Source organism: Ruditapes philippinarum, unplaced genomic scaffold (assembly GCF_026571515.1).
Source record: "Ruditapes philippinarum isolate M1 unplaced genomic scaffold, ASM2657151v2 ctg2155_1_1_1_1, whole genome shotgun sequence".
Classification (NCBI taxonomy): Eukaryota; Metazoa; Mollusca; class Bivalvia; order Venerida; family Veneridae; genus Ruditapes; species Ruditapes philippinarum.
Window position 1 is genome coordinate 52,424 of NW_026861489.1, and position 8,377 is coordinate 60,800.

Here is an 8,377-nt window from a genome sequence, read left to right on the forward strand (position 1 = left end):
CTGTCTGTAAGATTGAACAATGGCTAAGTTTATTTAAAATATTAAGCATGATATGGGTTAGCAAAACAGTGTAAAGCTGTCACTGAGCAGCATAGAAAATGTCATAGTAACAGTGGAGCCTGTTTCACTTAGTATCACTTCTATTAATACCACCAACAGGCACAGACTCATCACTTGAGGCTGTAATCTAGCAGTAGACATAACAAGCACTAATCTTCTGTTCAGTTTATGATTATTATTTTACATAACCTAAATTTTTTTTATCTGAAATTATATACATTCAATTCATTTCAAACGTTCAAATATTTATTAATATTTTCATTTCAAATGTGAAAAACTACAATGGGGTCCCTTCAAAAAAGAACCATTAATATACCATTCATCAATATTATTATTTCCAAACAACAATTCTTTAACACTGAAATGCCAATAAAATTAAAATCTAATGATATAAAGCAGATCTCCACAAAACTTGAAGTGCTATCAGTATTTGTTTTGTTTTCTTAATCTATCACATCTGAAGTATAAGTAGATCTAACTTACATTATTAAGTTATTCAGACTTTATTGTTGTAAGCTTATAAACACATTCTAGTAAAATCTTTTCCTGGAACCAAACACACTACGCAATATGTATGAACAAGGAGAGAATGGCTAGCACTGACACACGGTGTCAAGGGTATACGCATCATTTTTCCGCGTACCGCCGATAATTTATCATCCTGCGCGCAACACCGTATCATTCTTACGTAATCTTCTGAAAAGTGCAAGAGGTCAATTCAAAAATGCCAAAATTTCTTACTAACATTGATTTTATTTAGAGAGTTTGCATACATCACGGAAGTTTTAAATGATTCATCTATGTGTTCAAAACATTTTGCAACAATATTTGTTTATTATAACCTGAAACTAATGAAAACACTTTTATACATGTGAAACAATTGTGTTCTTTATGCGAACATTTTTCATCCTTTTCCGAAAGTAAAGCTGTCGGAAGAAGTATCATATGTCAAATGCTCACAAAAAGCACTGACCCGAGCTGATAACATACCAACTTTATACAAATAATGCAAAATAATGTTGTAAAATCAAGAAAACTTTGATAAACATGGTACCGCATCATGAAGAACCATGGCACCGCTTCTTTTTGTGCGGTAATACTGCATACATGTACTTTAAAATGTGTTTAACCGTTTTTGTTTTGTTTTGTTTTTTGGGTGGGTGGGGTACTGTTGTTATTTTTTAATGTAGGATTTACAAGAAAAGGTAAATGTTGGTTACCGGTTAGGGTAAGCGGAGCAGTGGATTACCTGGGCCTTGAAGCAATCTGGACTGCTATAGTTTTTTTTAAAGACAATAATTTCTTGTTAAAAATCTATGCTTTCGTAGCAGTTGCATTTTATGTCTGTTGTGAAGTTGAACTTTTCTTGGACTAGGAAATTGCATAATATTTGAGGTTTTTGGTAATTGAAATTTACTCTCGAATTTGTGAATACAACACACAAGCAAGTCAAAGCTCATATTTCTAAAATTGTATTTCTTTTTATAATGTGACTGGGCACGTAACTTATGCATGTTAAGGTGGCAACTATGTATAGTGGCTGATTTGGTACATGGCGCGTTGCGTTGTCGATAGCGACGATGCAACCTATATCGTTATCACCTTTTGGTCTTGTCGCTAGCGACAATACGACAAAGCACCAAACGTGCGTTGTCGCGCTGTCGTCTTGTTGTCTTGTCTCTAGGGCGGTACGCCAAACGGCGCGTTGTCGTGCGGCGTATTGTCGCAATATCACATTGTCGCTCGGTTCAAATTGAAGGATTGGCTTATAAGCCAGCGACAGGGCGACATCGCGCCGCACGACAACGCACAGTTTGGCTTGCCGTGCTAGAGACAGGACCACAAGACGACAGCGCGCCGTTTGGCTTTTTGTAGTGTTGTCGCTAGCGACAGGACGACAAGACAAAAGTAGGACAACGCGCCGTTTGGCTGGCGCTTTGCCGTGTTGTCGCTAGCGCCAACAAGAGCGCAAAAGTGTACCAAATCAGTCACCATAAAGTGCTGGATTTATTCTCCCTTTATAATTATACGACTATAATCCCCCCACCAGCTGAGCTATTCAAAAAGTGTATTCTTACGTCTGTAAGATATGGTGGCTGATTTGGTACATTACCCGTTGCGTTGACGATAGCACCTTTTCGTCTTGTTGCTAGCAACAACACTACAAAGCCCCAAATGGCGCGTTGTCGCGCTCTTGTCTTGCGTCCTGTCTCTAGCGAAGCGTTAGCCAAACGGCGCGTTGTCGGATTTTCGTCTTGTCCTGTCGCTAACGATGCAAGCCACACGGCGCGTTGTCATGCAGCGTGTCATGCGGCGTGTTGTCGCGATGTCACCCTGTCCCTTGGCTTATATTAAGCCAATACATGTACTTCGATTTGAACCGAGCGACAATATGACATCGCGACAACACGCCGCACGACAACGCGCCGTTTGGCGTACATTGTTAACGACAGGACAAGATGAAAATCTGACAAGCGCCGTTTGGCTAGCGCCAACACGACGCAAAAAAGTGTTCCAAATCAGCCACAATAGTAAGAAGACACTTTTAAATATTTTCCACATGGATTTAGTGCAGTTGAAATATATCTAGGGACAATTGAGGGACTGCTATTGACTTGCTAGATTTTTTCGTAAAGTTTTGTCCGCGTTTCTGTATTTCTATAGATAAAGTAGCAAGATTTTATATTCTCACAAAATACTTTTCGCGCCATTCAACATTGAATATGTCGAACAAGAGATTTAGTCAATCTTAACTAGCGATATTTAGCTGCCTCAAACAGAACACTGTAGAAACCGATGGAAAGTAGTGCGCATCTCATTATCTAGAAATTGGATGGCCATTTCCAGGACCAATCACAGTAACTGTTGATTTTAGCATTGACAAAACTAACAGTTGTTCGTTGGAAGATGGTACAACACTTAGTTTTTTTGTATATCGTCTGACATTCTATAAAAAACAACATTAACGTGACATTTACTATACCTGTCGGCCCACACACAAAAAATCAACTGCCATAAACGGCTGAACATTGCGTTAAGGTAAGCATGTGAATAAGGAACTTACAAAACGTAATCCATACACCATTGATCATAAATAAGATTGAGACGATTTCAATGTTGACTGACAATCGATTTTAGTAAATTTGACATTATCAGGGGTGTGGAATTCCCATGCCCGACTTGTCCGACTCGGGACTTTATGCCTGCGGACAAGTAGATTTTTCCGTAGAACTTGTCCGTGGACAAGTGAAAATCTGAGCCAGTAGGAAAAACAAAATACTGTATTTTTGTCGCTTATCAATGGGGAACATTTATTGTAGTAAGTAAAGTAATGATTCTTGGTTAACTATGAGGAAATACACTTTTCTATATCAATCATTCCAACCCATGGAAGAACTCTTGTAGGAAAGCAGGCTCCTTGATACATGCAGGCCATATGGAGGCAACCACTATGTAAAGTAAATTTAAAAATGCACATTTGGTAAAAATTGTAAAGTTGTTTTGGTTAAAAAATTTTCAAAAGGATAATTGTTTGGACATCATTTATAAAAGTTGTAGATTATTCCTCAAACTACAGAAATGATGTCTGGTCTATACTCAGCAAATCCGTTCACACCTTACTATATGAAAGGACACTGTTACCGCCAATTAACTTTTGTTTTAACACATGGCCAATGTTTTGTAGTTTTATATGGGCAAGTACATTAAGCTGCGGACAAGTAAAAATTTCTGGAAAACTTGTCCGTGGGCAAGTGGCAAAATTTCATATTTCCACACCCCTGATTATGTTAATTGATGACAGCCATTTAAACATTGTTTATCATAAATGAAAGTGAATTATGTCTAATTATTGACTAAGTGCACGAGAGTTCCGTGCGAATACAATTTACATACACCTTTCACTGCCCAAAGCTTAAAGGCCTTGCAAATATTTTCTATAGTTTTATATTTTCAACGTGAACATACATAGATCTATTTATAATTAAATGTGTTTATTAATTGATCGGTTCTTTACAATTAAACGTAAGTCAGATACAGTTACTCGTATTTTCTTCAAAATTGTCTTCTTATGTCTGTAAGAAGAAAATTTTGAAGTAAAACTCGTACTGTATTCATTACATATTTGTGTCGTCATGCTTGTATTTCTCCTGTTAGTTCCAGTTATTGATAGACTATTATAAAACTTATAAATAACTTTAACCACGACAATTAAAGATTCTTGCTCAAGGAAACATGGCGCCTCGACAAGCGATGCCAGAATTTCCAAGTCCGCCGTTTCAGTCTAGAAGTCTCGGCTTCGATTCCTTACTCTTCCAATGTATTTACTCAAATTCTTTAGTTATAACAATATTTTATTTATCATTTTATTTATAAACATTTCATAACATGATAATTGACAAATATTAAATTGCACGGATTGATAAGGAAGCTTGATTTATTTTTAGAAACTCTCTCCGTAAGCACTATCTCAAAGAGTATGTATTAAATGGTAACAATAATATATGCATATTTGTGTTAAATATACATAACATTTTCACTATTAACTTGCTTCTTTACATGCATAATAAAGTCAGCAATTTGCACTCAGGTTGTCCTAATCGAACCGATCTTAATAATAAAGCAAAGACTCAGATTATTTCGAATGTGACCGTGGTCCCATGTGTTTACGCCGGACACACACAGAACCAGGTTTGCTTCTAGAACTATCACTAGTATTTATGCATTTTCCTCCGGTTTGTAAATAATAAATATACGCCCAGATGCGCAACAATAAATAAATACAAATAAGATTATTCATCATTAGGTTAATCATCATTATGCGGTGCAAGTCGAGCGCTAATGTATACGGTGCCACAATTTTCGATGCGGACCCATGATACGGTACCAAGAACTCGGTCTGTTGTCACGCTTTTATGACTTTTTTAAGAAATTAAACAGCTTAAATTTGTGTGCAATATTTTTTGTATACATATCTTTGATGCTTACAGTTATATCAAATAAATATTTTGATTGACAACATAATTTTCTCCTTTTAAAAGTTATCCAAATGATCATTTTCCCCAAGCCAGCTCTAGCTGTTTTCATTAAAACAAAGAAATCGTACAAGTCTTTGATAAAAACTAGGTAAAGACATAAGCTTCAATGATCATAATATTCCGTAGACATACTTTTATGAATACACTTACTTCAAAAGTGTGACTTTCAGGTCGTTTTCCATCATGTATGATGTGTTTCAGTGTTTGTAATGTCTAAAATGATACGGTGCTGCGCGCAGGATGATAAATTATCGACGGTACGCGGAAAAATGATGCGTGTACCCTTGACACCGTGTGACAGGGTTTGAAAAACAAGGAAACAATGGCTCGCACTGACAGGGTTTGAACCCATATGACTATTGGCATAATTTTATTAAGCATTTGTTAAGTATTTGAAAAAATTTTTAAATTATTGTAGATAAACAAAATCAAAAATTTTTGTTTTTCCCCAAAAAATAAATTAAACCCAAAATTTCTGTAAATTTTTTTGAAATGTTATTAAACCAGTAAAAAAAAATTTTCTGTTTGGGATTTTAAGTTTAAAAAAGAGTTGACAAAGGTGCAGTTTAAGGGTTTGGGCCCTTGGGGTGGACCCCCCCCCTTTTGTGTAAGGAAAGAGCCGGGGTACAAAAATTATGATGAACCCCCCTGCTTTTTCAGGTTTGAGGGCAAAAATTCAGTATCCCCATAAGGGCCACAGTTCAGTCTCCCTTTTTCTTATTCACAAAAAATTATGACAAGGAACCCAATATCCCGTGATTTCTACCCCAAAAGTTTTAAAAAACCAAAACAAAGTAATTTTTAGGGGTTTTAAAAAATCAAAAAATTTTCTAATTTTCATCAAGTGCACAAAAGGGCCAAAAAAAAAAAATCACTTTTTCAATGAACATTTTAAAAAAAATTTAATTTTTTTTAAAGAAAACTTTTAAAAAATACGTATCCCCCTCCCCCTTTTTGGCCAAAAATTTACCCTTAAAAATTGGAAAACGTTGGGGTGATTTAAAAAGTCTGGGAAAATTTTTCAATACTTTTTGTATAAAAATTTTTGGGGTTTCTTTTACTGAAAAAAGGGGGGAAATTTTTTCCATTGAAAAAAGGCGACAAAAAGTGACGGGAAGGCCCAAATAAATTTAAACGGAAAAAAATTTTTACGGCATCAAAAAAAATTTAAGAAAAAAGTGTATAAACAAAAAAAATGTTTAGAAAAAAAATAAAAAAATACTATTTGTTCCCTTTTTGATATTTTTTTTTAAAAAAAGGACTTTTTTAAAAATGGTGGGGTATTATTTTTATTTTTAAAACGATTTTTCCAAAACGCAAAAATGTTTATTTTCCTTGGTATAAAAAAGGTCCCAATTTCCCATATGTTTGAATGGAAGAAAGTCGGCAAACCCCCCGGGAATTTTTTTAACCCCATCTTAGAGATATTTTTTAAACCCCGAGTAAGTGAAAAAAGGGGAAAATTTTGGAATTTAAAGTTTTCGATTTTTTGTTTTTTTTTCAAATAAGCATGTTGCCCTTTGAATTCCTAAAAAAAGGTTTTCACTCCCCCCAAAGGTAAACCAAAAGAAAATTTAAATTATTTCCCCAATTGTATTTTTCGGGACTTTAAAAATTTTTCCAACCCAAGAAAAATGTTCATTATATTATTGCAAATTTTGGGTTTCTTAAGAAAGGAACTTTCTTGTTTTGACAGGGTTTATATTTTGTTGTTTTAAAAAAAATCGTTATTTTTAATTGATAGATAAATTACTTGAATGTTTGCATAACATAATATTTTTTGTTACAATCTACTTGATATGTTCCTACAGTATCTGGGAATAAGAAAGTCTGTATGATTCATTCAATTATAAAAGTTTTACAACATTACAGTTTCTCGCATTTCTATTGCTATAGGGAGTAATGCTTAGGTGTGTCGTTCAGCCATCTTGACAAAACACTTAAAAGTAGTCAAAATATATTGACGTGCCAAAGCTTGATTCTGAGATATTTTCGTTCTGAGGCAGAATCTCGCTTTAAAGGCACACGAAAATATCACAATATCTCGTCGCTCAGTACAATTAGTTGGACTAACTTAAAAGTAGCAAATGATTTTCAGGTGTCACACAGTAGTCAGACTAGGGGCCTGTTTTCTCCAGCTTACCAGTTCCTCCCCTTACTGTTCTCCCACTAATACCATTTCCTTACGGTATGATGCCATCAAGAAAAACTGATACAGAAGTATAATATATAGAAATTTGATGTTTTATATGCAGATAAATTGAACATCTGTGTTCTAAAATATTGCATAATGGTAGTTTTTAATAATCAATGCCATGTTTTACTTGTATGAAATTTAAGGCTTAAATTTTTTTTTCAGGTTGTGATTATATTTAGTAACTGACCAATAAAACAAGTAAAATGAAGATTTATATCACTGGATACAAGGTGGATGAGTCAACAGTGTCAGTACCCCTCTCTTCCTCTGTGATTCTATTCCTCTTGAAATACTGTGACACACAATCATTCTGCATCAATATAGTACCAGGTGACAATGAAGAACAAGCTGTTGTCAATATGGCTCTTGATTGTTTGAATGGTTTTGACTAAAAGTTTTTTAGACAAAGCCCTAATTCCCGTGAAAAGGGGGCAAACTGGGGGTTTTTTCCCGTCATAAAAGGGTAAAAATTATAATTTTTTTTAAAAAGTCCCCATTTGTTAATTTTCACCCCCAAAAAGTTCTGATAAAATAAAAAATTGTTATATTAAAGTTTTTAAAAAGTTAAAAAAAAACAACTTTTTCACAAAGTTGGGCAAAAAGGAAAAAAACCCGAAAAAATATATTTTGTAAAACCCCTGAAAAAAACCCTGTGGGGTTTTTTAAAGTTAAATTTAACAATTTTTTTCAAGTAATATGCTTGCTATTTATTGTGAATTTTTCAGATTACAAGAACTTCATCATTAACCTTTCTTTCTTTCTTGCTTACATTCTGTTCTGGAAATCTAACTTTGCTGCATTAAGCAGATTTCTATACCGCTTAACTTAAGAATATTTCTATTGAAACCAAATACAAGGCATAAAATTAAAGAAAGGCATGCAAAGGGTTTACCATTAACTACAGTGACTAATGCATTACTATGTTTGATGTTCAGTGACAGTAATGTTGTATTCTTCACAGTATTATATTAAAGATATGTATAAAACTATTAGAGAACATCTTTGATTGAAAAAACTCACTTGATTTTTAACGAATAAATATTAAATGAGAGACCTTTGTTTAAAGAACCATGCTTTTATTAAT